We start from the raw sequence: 13,667 nt of genomic DNA, 5'->3' as shown, positions 1-13,667 counted from the left end.
AGAAGAAACCGACATTAAACAGTACTTTATAAAAATAATAGAGGACCTTAAACAGGAGGTAAAAAACTGCCATAAAGAAATGGAGATGACAAACAAAAAGGTAGACGAAATAAATAAATCTCTCAAAGATACCCAAGAAAAACAAGAAAAACAAGAAAAAGCAATCAAACAGGTAAGGGAAACAGTACAAGACCTGATAAATGAAATGGAGGTATTGAAGAAAACACAATCTGAGGGACGACTGGAAATGGAAACTCTGAGTAAACGAACAGAAACTTCAGAGACAAGTATTTCCAACCGAATACAAGAGATGGAAGAAAGAATCTCGGACTCTGAAGATACTATAGAGGAAATAAACTCACAGATTAAAGAACTAAACAAATCTAACAAATTCTTAACACAAAACATTCAGGAAATCTGGGACACCATGAAAAGACCAAACCTAAGAATAATTGGGGTAGAAGAAGGAGAAGAATTACAACTCAAAGGCCCAGAAAACATATTCAACAAAATTATAGAAGAAAACTTCCCCAACCTAAAGAAGGATGTTCCTATGAAGGTACAAGAAGCCTACAGAACACCAAATAGACTGGATCAAAAGAAAGCATCCCCACGCCATATAATAATCAAAACACAAAACATACAGAATAAAGAACAGATATTAAGAGCTGCAAAGGAAAAAGGTCAAGTAACATATAAAGGGAAACCTATCAGAATTACACCTGATTTCTCAATGGAAACCATGAAAGCCAGAAGAGCTTGGATAGATGTGCTACAGACACTTAGGGAACATGGATGCAAGCCTAGACTATTATACCCAGCAAAGCTTGCATTCACCATTGATGGAGAAAACAAGATATTCCAGGACAAAAACAGATTTAAACAATACGCAGCCACAAATCCAGCCTTGCAGAAAATAATAGAAGGAAAATCACAAACCAAGGAGTCCAACAACGCCGACAATGACTCAGGCATCTAGCAACCCTTCACCAGCACAACTAGAAGAAGGGAAACACACAAACTCTACTACTAAAAATGACTGAAGTTAACAACCACTGGTCATTAATATCACTTAATATCAATGGACTCAATTCACCTATAAAAAGGCACAGGCTAAGAGACTGGATACGAAAACAGAATCCAACGTTTTGCTGTTTACAAGAAACACACCTCAACCACAAAGACAGGCACCTACTCAGAGTAAAGGGTTGGGAAAAGGTTTATCAAGCAAATGGCCCTAAGAAACAAGCGGGTGTGGCCATACTAATTTCCAACAAAGTTGACTTCAAACTAAAATCAATCAGAAGAGATGGAAAGGGACACTTTATACTCATAACAGGAAAAATCCTTCAGAATGAAGTCTCAATCCTGAATATCTATGCCCCTAATATAAAAGCTCCCACTTATGTAAAAGAAACACTTCTAGAACTCAAGGCAGCCATCAAACCACACACACTAATAGTTGGAGACTTCAACACTCCTCTCTCACCAATGGACAGGTCAATCAGACAGAAACCTAACAGAGAATTGAAAGACTTAATGGAGGTAATGAAGCAAATGGACTTAACAGACATCTATAGAACATTCCACCCAAATAGGAAAGAATATACCTTCTTCTCTGCGGCTCATGGAACCTTTTTGAAAATTGACCATATACTTGGTAACAAAGCAAACTTCCACAGTTACAAAAAAATATTAGTAACCACCTGTGTCTTATCGGATCACCATGGATTAAAATTAGAATTCAACAACAATGCTACCCCCAGAAGGCCCACAAACTCATGGAAACTGAACAGTCAACTACTGACCCACACCTGGGTCAAGGAAGAAATAAAGAAAGAAATTAAAGTCTTTCTTGAATTTAACGAAAACAAAGACACAACATACTCAAACCTATGGGACACAATGAAAGCAGTGCTAAGAGGAAAGTTCATAGCACTAAGTGCCCACTTAAAGAAAACGGAGAAAGCACTCATTGGTGACTTAACAGCACACCTGAAAGCTCTGGAAAAAAAAGAAGCAGACTCACCTAGGAGAAGTAGAAGACTGGAAATAATCAAACTGAGGGCAGAAATCAACAAAATAGAAACACAGAAAACAATCCAAAGAATCAATGAAACAAGAAGCTGGTTCTTGGAGAAAATCAACAAGATTGACAAACCCTTAGCCAAACTAATCAAACGGCAGAGGGAGAACACGCAAATTAACAAGATCAGAAATGAAAAGGGGGACATAACCACAGACACAGAGGAAATTCAGAAAATCATTAGATCTTACTACAAAAGCCTGTATGCCACAAAATTGGAAAATGTAAAAGAAATGGACAGTTTTTTAGATAAATACCATATACCAAAGTTAAACCAGGACCAGGTAAATGCTCTAAATCGTCCTGTTAGTCGCGAAGAATTAGAAACTGTTATCAGAAACCTCCCTACCAAAAAGAGCCCAGGACCAGATGGTTTCAATGCGGAATTCTACCAGAACTTCCAAGAAGACCTAATACCTATACTCCTTAAGGTATTTCATAATATAGAAACACAAGAGTCACTGCCAAATTCCTTCTATGAAGCTACAGTTACCCTGATACCTAAACCACACAAAGACTCAACCAAGAAAGAGAATTACAGGCCAATCTCACTCATGAACATGGACGCAAAAATTCTCAATAAAATACTGGCAAACCGAATCCAAGAACACATTAGAAAAATTATCCATTACGATCAAGTAGGCTTCATCCCAGAGATGCAGGGCTGGTTCAACATACGAAAATCTATTAATGTAATCCATCATATAAACAAACTGAAGGAAAAAAACCATATGGTCATCTCATTAGATGCTGAAAAAGCATTTGACAAAATTCAGCACCCTTTTATGATAAAGGTCTTGGAGAGATTAGGGATACAACGGTCATTCCTAAATATAATAAAAGCTATTTACAGCAAGCCGACAGCTAACATCAAATTAAACGGAGAGAAACTCAAGGCTATCCCACTAAATTCAGGAACACGACAAGGCTGTCTACTCTCTCCTTATCTCTTCAATATAGTGCTTGAAGTTCTAGCAATAGCAATAAGACAACATAAGGGAATCAAGGGGATTCAATTTGGAAAGGAAGAAGTTAAACTTTCATTATTTGCAGATGATATGATAGTATACATAAGCGACCCCAAAAACTCCACCAAAGAACTCCTACAGCTGATAAACTCCTTCAGTAACGTGGCAGGATACAAGATCAACTCCAAAAAATCAGTCGCCCTCCTATACACAAAGGATAAGGAAGCAGAGAGGGAAATCAGAGAAGTATCACCTTTCACAATAGCCACAAATAGCATAAGATATCTGGGAGTATCGCTAACCAAGGAAGTGAAGGATTTATTTGACAAGAACTTTAAGTCTTTCAAGAAAGAAATTGAAGAGGATACCAGAAAATGGAAGGATCTCCCCTGCTCGTGGATTGGGAGGATCAACATAGTAAAAATGGCAATTCTACCAAAAGCAATCTATAGATTCAATGCAATCCCAATCAAGGTCCCATTAAAATTCTTCACAGAGATTGAGAGGACAATAATCAACTTTATATGGAACAACAAGAAACCCAGGATAGCCAAAAAAATCTTATACAATAAAGGTACTTCTGGAGGCATTACCATCCCTGACTTCAAACTCTATTACAGAGCTACAGTATTGAAAATGGCTTGGTATTGGCATAAGAACAGAGAAGTTGACCAATGGAATCGTATAGAAGACCCGGATCTTAAACCACAAACCTATGAACACCTGATTTTTGATAAAGGAGCCAAAAGTACACAATGGAAAAAAGAGGGCATCTTCAACAAATGGTGCTGGCATAACTGGATGTCAACCTGTAGAAGAATGAAAGTAGATCCATATCTATCACCATGCACAAAACTCAAGTCCAAATGGATTAAAGACCTCAATATTAATTTGAACACATTGAGCTTGATAGAGGAGAAAGTGGGAAGTACTCTACAACAAATGGGCACAGGGAACCGTTTCCTATGCATAACCCCAGCTGCACAGACTTTAAAGGCAACATTGAATAAATGGGACCTCCTGAAGTTGAGCAGCTTCTGTAAAGCAAAGGACATTGTCACTAAGACACAAAGGCAGCCTACTGACTGGGAAAAGATCTTCACCAACCCTGCAACTGACAAAGGTCTGATCTCTAAAATATATAAGGAACTCAAGAGACTAGACGGTAAAATGCCAATTAACCCAATTAAAAAATGGGGCGATGAACTGAACAGAGAATTCTCAACAGAAGAAGTTCGAATGGCCAAAAGACACTTAAGGTCATGCTCAACCTCCCTAGCTATCAGGGAAATGCAAATCAAAACAACTTTGAGATATCATCTTACACCTGTCAGATTGGCTAAAATCCAAAACACCAATAATAACCTTTGCTGGAGAGGTTGTGGGGTAAGGGGCACACTCATCCATTGCTGGTGGGAATGCAAACTTGTGCAACCACTTTGGAAAGCAGTGTGGCGGTTTCTCAGGAAATTCGGGATCAACCTACCCCAGGACCCAGCAATTCCACTATTGGGAATCTACCCAAGAGATGCCCAATCATACAACAAAAGCATATGCTCATCTATGTTCATAGCAGCATTATTTGTAATAGCCAGATCCTGGAGACAGCCTAGATGCCCTTCAGTGGAAGAATGGATGAAGAAACTGTGGAATATATACATGCTAGAATACTACTCAGCGGTAAAAAACAATGACATCTTGAATTTTGCAGGCAAATGGATGGAAATAGAAAACACTATTCTGAGTGAGGTAACCCAGACCCATAAAGATGAACATGGGATGTACTCACTCATATTCGGTTTCTAGCCATGATTAAAGGACATCGAGCCTATAAGTTTGGGATCCTTGAGAAGATAATAAAAAGGTGAACTCCCAAAAAAGATATAGTAATCCTCCTGGATATTGGAAGTAGACACGATCGCCAGGCAAAATTGGGAACTTGAGGGTTGGGCAAGACTGGGCCAAGGGAAGATGGGGAGAGAAAAGTGTGAAGGGGAGAGCGGGGGGAGCTCGGAGGAATGGGGTGCTTGGGATATAGGAAGGGTGGATATGAGAGCAGGGAAGCATATATCTGAATTTAAGGAGCTACCTGAGGGTTGTCAAGAGACTTGACCCTAGAGGGGTTCCCAGGTTTCCAGGGAGACGCCCCCAGTTAGTTCCTTGGGCAGCTGAGGAGAGGGAGCCTGAAAAGGCCAGTTCCTATAGCCATACTGATGAATTTCTTGCATATCACCATAGAACCTCCACCTGACGATAGACGAAGAAAATGACAGAGCCCCACCTTGGAGCACCGGACTGAGCTCCCAAGGTCCTGATGAGGAGCAGAAGGAGAGAGAACATGAGAAAGAAAGTCAGGACCGTGAGGGAACCTCCAGCTGGCGACAGATGGGGAAGGTGACTGAGCCCCACATTGGAGCACTGGACTGAGCTCCCAAGGTCCCGATGAGGAGCAGAAGGAGCGAGAACATGAGGGAGAAAGTCAGGAACGAGAGGGGTGCGTTCACTCATGGAGACGGTGGGACAGAACTAATGGGAGATCACCAACTCCAGTTGGAATGGGACTGATGGATCATGCGACCAAACCCGTCTCTCTGAGTGTGGCCAACAGCGGGGGCTGACTGAGAAGCAAAGGACAATGGCTCTGGGCTCTGATTGTTCTTCATGGACGGGCTCTGTGGGAGCCTTCTCAGCTTGGTCGATCACCTTCCTGGACCTGGGGGGAGTTGGGAGGACCTTGGTCTTAGCATAGAGTGGGGAACCCTGATGGCTCCTTGGCCTTGAGAGGGAGGGAGGGGAGGTATGGGTGGAGGGGAGGGGAGGGAAGGGGGAGAAGGAGGGGAGAGAAAGGGGAGAAGGAGGGGAGGGAGGGGGGAGGAGGAGGGAAGGAGATGGAAATTTTTAAATATAAAAAAAAATAAACCATGAGAAAAAAAAATAAATGCTTTATTTGAAATTGAAAAAAAAAAAAAAAAAAAGACCAAGGTCCTCCCAACTCCCCCCAGGTCCAGGAAGGTGATCGACCAAGCTGAGAAGGCTCCCACAGAGCCCGTCCATGCAGAAGAATCAGAGCCCAGCGCCATTGTCCTTTGTTTCTCAGTCAGCCCCCACTGTTGGCCACATTCAGAGAGACGGGTTTGGTCGCATGATCCATCAGTCCCATTCCAACTGGAGTTGGTGATCTCCCATTAGTTCTGTCCCACCGTATCCATGAGTGAACGCACCCCTCACGTTCCTGACTTTCTTTCTCATGTTCTCCCTCCTTCTGCTCCTCATCAGGACCTTGGGAGCTCAGTCCGGTGCTCCAATGTGGGGCTATGTCATTTTCTTCATCTATCGCCAGGTGGAGGTTCTATGGTGATATGCAAGAAATTCATCAGTATGGCTATAGGAACTGGCCTTTTCAGGCTCCCTCTCCTCAGCTGCCTAAGGAACTAACTGGGGGTGTCTCCCTGGAAACCTGGGAACCCCTCTAGGGTCAAGTCTCTTGACAACCCTCAGGTGGCTCCCTAAATTAAGATATATGCTTCCCTGCTCCCATATCCACCCTTCCTGTATCCCAAGCATCCTATTCCTCTGAGCTCCCCCCATTCTCCCCTTCACGCTTTTCTCTCCCCATCTTCCCTTGGCCGCGTCTCGCCCAACCAATTGGGAACTTGAGATGGAAATTTTTAATAAAAAAATGAGGAAAAAAACAAAAAAAAATCAAAGTAACTAAAAGGTAGAAATTAGAAATGAAAAGAGAAACATAACAGACACCAAAGGCAATACAGAGAATCACAAGGACATTCCTTAAAAATCTGTATTCTACATAATTGAAGAGCAGAAGGAGGGAGAACATGAGCAAGGAAGTCAAGACTGCAAGGGGTGCATCCACCCACAGAGATGGTGGGACTGATCTAATGGGAGCTCACCAAGACCAGCTGGACTGGGAATGAACGAACATGTGATCAAATCGGCCTCTCTAAATGTGGCTGTCAATGAGGGCGGACTGAGAAGCCAATGATAATGACACCAGGTTTTTTTTTTTTTTTGGTTTTTCGAGACAGGGTTTCTCTGTGGCTTTGGAGCCTGTCCTGGAACTAGCTCTTGTAGACCAGGCTGGTCTCGAACTCACAGAGATCCGCCTGCCTCTGCCTCCCGGACATTTGATTCTACTGCATGTACTGGCTTTTTGGGAGCCCAGTCTGTTTGGATGCACACCTTCCTAGACCTGGATGGAGGGGGGAGGACCTTGAACTTCCCACAGGGCAGGGCACCCTGACTTCTCTTAGGACTGGAGAGCAAGTGGGAGGATGAGTGGGGGAGTGAGAGGAAAATGAGAGGATGGGAGGAGGTGGAAATTTTTAATAAATAAAAAATAAAGAAAGAAAGAATCTAAAAGAAATTAATGATTTTCTCAATACATACTATTTGCCAAAGTTAAATCATGATCAGATTGACAATTTTAATATACAATTACTAGTTAAATAGAAGCAGTCATTAAATGTTATTCCAAAGAGCCTAGGTCCAGATGGGTTAAACACAGAATTCTATCATACTTTCAAAGATGAGTGATTGTGAATACTTCTCAAATTATTCCATAGTGTAGAAACAGAAGGAATGTTGCCTAATTCATTTTTATGAGACCATAGTAACCCTAATATGCAATGCATCTAAAGACTCAACAAAGAGAGTTACAGACCAGTTTTCCTTATGAACATCAATGCAACAATAGTCAACTAATGCTTTCAATCTGAGTCCAAGAACACATAAAAAGGTCATTGTGTTGCTTACAATACACTTTCAGTTAATTTAGGTCCTTTTGGTGCCTGATGAAATTTAAAAAGATAGTTATAATTTTTCTTAGTTAAGATAAAAGATTAAATAGATATAAATACTGTAATGATAATTCTTGCTTGAAGGGAACCCTGATGGCTCTTTGTCTTTGGAGAGGGGTGGAGTGGGGGTGTGGGTGGAAGGGAGGGGAGGGAGGGGGGGAGGAGGGGAGGAGATGGAAATCTTGAAAAATTAAAATTAATAAAAAAACTGTTTTGTTATATGGAACATTGCTGTGTTAACATTAAAACCCTCCTTTTTATTTAGACAGAAAATGGGAGGTGATATGGGATTTCCCTCAGTTCCCAAAGAACTCCTACAGCTGATAAACTCCTTCAGTAACGTGGCAGGATACAAGATCAACTCCAAAAAATCAGTCGCCCTCCTATACACAAAGGATAAGGAAGCAGAGAGGGAAATCAGAGAAGTATCACCTTTCACAATAGCCACAAATAGCATAAGATATCTGGGAGTATCGCTAACCAAGGAAGTGAAGGATTTATTTGACAAGAACTTTAAGTCTTTGAAGAAAGAAATTGAAGAGGATACCAGAAAATGGAAGGATCTCCCCTGCTCATGGATTGGGAGGATCAACATAGTAAAAATGGCAATTCTACCAAAAGCAATCTATAGATTCAATGCAATCCCAATCAAGGTCCCATTAAAATTCTTCACAGAGATTGAGAGGACAATAATCAACTTTATATGGAAAAACAAGAAACCCAGGATAGCCAAAAAAATCTTATACAATAAAGGTACTTCTGGAGGCATTACCATCCCTGACTTCAAACTCTATTACAGAGCTACAGTATTGAAAATGGCTTGGTATTGGCATAAGAACAGAGAAGTTGACCAATGGAATCATATAGAAGACCCGGATCTTAAACCACAAACCTATGAACACCTGATTTTTGATAAAGGAGCCAAAAGTACACAATGGAAAAAAGAGGGCATCTTCAACAAATGGTGCTGGCATAACTGGATGTCAACCTGTAGAAGAATGAAAGTAGATCCATATCTATCACCATGCACAAAACTCAAGTCCAAATGGATTAAAGACCTCAATATTAATTTGAACACATTGAGCTTGATAGAGGAGAAAGTGGGAAGTACTCTACAACAAATGGGCACAGGGAACCGTTTCCTATGCATAACCCCAGCTGCACAGACTTTAAGGGCAACATTGAATAAATGGGACCTCCTGAAGTTGAGCAGCTTCTGTAAAGCAAAGGACATTGTCACTAAGACACAAAGGCAGCCTACTGACTGGGAAAAGATCTTCACCAACCCTGCAACTGACAAAGGTCTGATCTCTAAAATATATAAGGAACTCAAGAGACTAGACGGTAAAATGCCAATTAACCCAATTAAAAAATGGGGCGATGAACTGAACAGAGAATTCTCAACAGAAGAAGTTCGAATGGCCAAAAGACACTTAAGGTCATGCTCAACCTCCCTAGCTATCAGGGAAATGCAAATCAAAACAACTTTGAGATATCATCTTACACCTGTCAGATTGGCTAAAATCCAAAACACCAATAATAACCTTTGCTGGAGAGGTTGTGGGGTAAGGGGCACACTCATCCATTGCTGGTGGGAATGCAAACTTGTGCAACCACTTTGGAAAGCAGTGTGGCGGTTTCTCAGGAAATTCGGGACCAACCTACCCCAGGACCCAATTCCACTATTGGGAATCTACCCAAGAGATGCCCAATCATACAACAAAAGCATATGCTCATCTATGTTCATAGCAGCATTATTTGTAATAGCCAGATCCTGGAGACAGCCTAGATGCCCTTCAGTGGAAGAATGGATGAAGAAACTGTGGAATATATACATGCTAGAATACTACTCAGCGGTAAAAAACAATGACATCTTGAATTTTGCAGGCAAATGGATGGAAATAGAAAACACTATTCTGAGTGAGGTAACCCAGACCCATAAAGATGAACATGGGATGTACTCACTCATATTCGGTTTCTAGCCATGATTAAAGGACATCGAGCCTATAAGTTTGGGATCCTTGAGAAGATAATAAGAAGGTGAACTCCCAAAAAAAGATATAGTAATCCTCCTGGATATTGGAAGTAGACACGATCGCCAGGCAAAATTGGGAACTTGAGGGTTGGGCAAGACTGGGCCAAGGGAAGATGGGGAGAGAAAAGTGTGAAGGGGAGAGCGGGGGGAGCTCGGAGGAATGGGGTGCTTGGGATATAGGAAGGGTGGATATGAGAGCAGGGAAGCATATATCTGAATTTAAGGAGCTACCTGAGGGTTGTCAAGAGACTTGACCCTAGAGGGGTTCCCAGGTTTCCAGGGAGACGCCCCCAGTTAGTTCCTTGGGCAGCTGAGGAGAGGGAGCCTGAAAAGGCCAGTTCCTATAGCCATACTGATGAATTTCTTGCATATCACCATAGAACCTCCACCTGACGATAGACGAAGAAAATGACAGAGCCCCACCTTGGAGCACCGGACTGAGCTCCCAAGGTCCTGATGAGGAGCAGAAGGAGAGAGAACATGAGAAAGAAAGTCAGGACCGTGAGGGAACCTCCATCTGGCGACAGATGGGGAAGGTGACTGAGCCCCACATTGGAGCACTGGACTGAGCTCCCAGGGTCCCGATGAGGAGCAGAAGGAGCGAGAACATGAGGGAGAAAGTCAGGAACGAGAGGGGTGCGTTCACTCATGGAAACGGTGGGACAGAACTAATGGGAGATCACCAACTCCAGTTGGAATGGGACTGATGGATCATGCGACCAAACCCGTCTCTCTGAGTGTGGCCAACAGCGGGGGCTGACTGAGAAGCAAAGGACAATGGCTCTGGGCTCTGATTGTTCTTCATGGACGGGCTCTGTGGGAGCCTTCTCAGCTTGGTCGATCACCTTCCTGGACCTGGGGGGAGTTGGGAGGACCTTGGTCTTAGCATAGAGTGGGGAACCCTGATGGCTCCTTGGCCTTGAGAGGGAGGGAGGGGAGGTATGGGTGGAGGGGAGGGGAGGGAAGGGGGAGAAGGAGGGGAGAGAAGGGGGAGAAGGAGGGGAGGGAGGGGGGAGGAGGAGGGAAGGAGATGGAAATTTTTAAATATAAATAAATAAACCATGAGGAAAAAAAAAAAGAAAAAAAAACTGTTTTGTTATATGGAACATTGCTGTGTTAACATTAAAACCCTCCTTTTTATTTAGACAGAAAATGGGAGGTGATATGGGATTTCCCTCAGTATGTTGTGAATTTGTTTTATTACCATTGGTCAATAAAGGAGCTGTTTTGGGTCTATGGCAGCAAAGAATAGAGCAAGTTGGGAATTCCAAGCAGAGAAAGAAGAGAAAAGAAGGCAGAGTCAGAGAAATGCAAATCAAAAATACTTTGAGATTTCATCTTACATGCTTCAGAGTGACTGCGATCAACAAAAATACAGGTGATATTTGTGATATGGTGAAATTAGGAAAACAGTTGTTCAAAGCTGGTGAAACTACCTATTTATGTAGCCACTATGGAAATCAGTGTTTTGTTCCTCAGGAATCTGGGAATCAATCTACTTCAAGAATCAATAATACCACTCTTGGACATATACTCAAATGGTGCTCCATTTACCACAGAGACACTTGTTCAAGCATGTTCATTACTTCTCTCTTAATAATAGCTAGGAATTGAAAACAACCTATATGTTCCTCAATAGAAGAATGAATAAAGAAAATTTGGTCGCTACTCAATGTAGTTTCACTCAGTCTTCAAAAATATGACATCATGTGTTCAATCATACCAAAAGGACATGTGCTCAACTGTTTTCATAACAGCATTACTTGTCATAGCCAGAATCTAGAAACCATCTATATGCCCTGAATTGAAGAGTGGAAAAAGAAGATGTGCTACATTTACACAATAGAGTACTACACAGCAGAAAATGGCATCTTGAAATCTGAAGGCAAATGGATGGATCTAGAAAACATAATGTTGAATGAGGTAACCTGTTGGGGGAATATGCTGCTTGTTTGTTCCCAGCCACCCGGACTCCTGAAATAATCACACAGAAACTATATTAATTAAATCACTTCTTGGCCTATTAGCTCTAGCTTCTTATTGGCTAGCTCTTAAATCTTGAATTAATTTCTACTATTTTATACTTTACCATGAGGCTTGTGGTTCACTGGCAAGGTTCTGGCTTGTGTGGCCATGGTGAAGCTACATGCCTTCTCCTTGACTCTGCACTCTCTCTCTCTCTCTCTCTCTCTCTCTCTCTATATATATATATATATATATATATATATATATATATATATATATATATATATATATCTTCCAGCCTGGCTATATTCCATTCAGCCATTGACCAAAAGCAATTTCTTTATTCATTAACCAATAAAAGCAAAACATATACAGAAGGACTTTCCACACCATTTCCCCTTTCCTGTTTTAATAAAAAGGAAAGTGTTAACTTTAACATAGCAAAATTACATATAACAAAACAGTTCTTAAGCAAGAATTATAGTTACAATACTTATATCTACTCTATCTTTTATTATAACTAAGGAAAACTGTAATTATAACTATCTATTCTTCAACTCCATCAAAGACAACAGAAGGATATATTATCTAAGTAAACAGGAAGTGCATTGTAAGCAACTTCTAAAACTCTAGAATTGACAAAGACATCTCAGTGCCTGAACAGTCACTCAAAGTTCTCCTTTCATATTGTGGGCACCAATCTTCAGGCTATTGGCCCATAGTATCCAGTAGATTTTTTCCATGAAGCAGAAAATTTCAAAGACAGTTCCACCTATATTGGCAGTATGTCAGTCACTTTCTTCTGTGTCCTACAGAATGTCTAGCAGACTCTTTCAAGAAGCAGCAATGCTGAAGGGTTGTCTCACCTTCTTTAGGCAGCTTCAGTAGTCATTCTTTCTGTGGGGTCTGCATGTCTAGTTCATACAGCATAACACCAAGCAGTCCATGCATGAGCAGTTTCTTGCCCAAATGGCTGACAAACTGCATAAGGAGCCTCTTCAATGCTCATCATCCTCTCAAAGTAGTTTGGTGCTGCCAGGAGCAGATGTGTCTCACTGACATGAAAAGTCCTAAGTTATGAAAACATTTAATGTCATATTCTTTATTCTCTGAAAGGTTTGAAGAATGCCTATCCATCTGAAGTACATCTCTCTACAACTAGAAAACCTAACTAACATGACTATAAGCTTGACTATTATTGATGACTATCTATTAACCTGTATTTCTTAATTATACATTACATTACATTTTAAATGAGCTACACAAGCACAATACCCTAAGAGTAGAAATACAATATAACAAAATTGACCTTAAATTTGTATTGATAAGCCAAGATCCATATCAAAGCAAAGTACTCATCTTTATAGCATATCCCCTTTTAAATGTAACAAATATTTTGTAAACAATCATTTAGGCTATTTGGGCATAGTTCTCTCTAAACAGCTTCCTGGTTTTTGTCGGGCGAAGCAATTTTGGGGGTGTTCATGGTGACCTTTCAGGCGGTCTTGGTCCATCAAGCCAGATTAGTCTGGAGGGATTTCCCAGGTTCTTATCCTGTGTGGAAACAAAAGAAGAACCTCTTTTTCAAAATAACAAATTTTTAGACCCAAATTCTGAAGTCATGATACCTTTAGAATATATATGTTGGTTTAGCTTAGCAGCTTATACAATGAAATGTCTCTCTGTACTGAGCTCCTTCACAGTCAAACAATTCAAAGAAAACACAGTAATATACATAATCCAGACTTTTTGTTTATACTCCATCTTTACATGGCTTATTTTTCTTACTGTATTAC

The sequence above is a fragment of the Arvicola amphibius genome, chromosome 8 (assembly GCF_903992535.2).
Source record: "Arvicola amphibius chromosome 8, mArvAmp1.2, whole genome shotgun sequence".
NCBI classification, from domain to species: Eukaryota; Metazoa; Chordata; class Mammalia; order Rodentia; family Cricetidae; genus Arvicola; species Arvicola amphibius.
Note: the sequence above shows the minus strand (reverse complement) of the source record.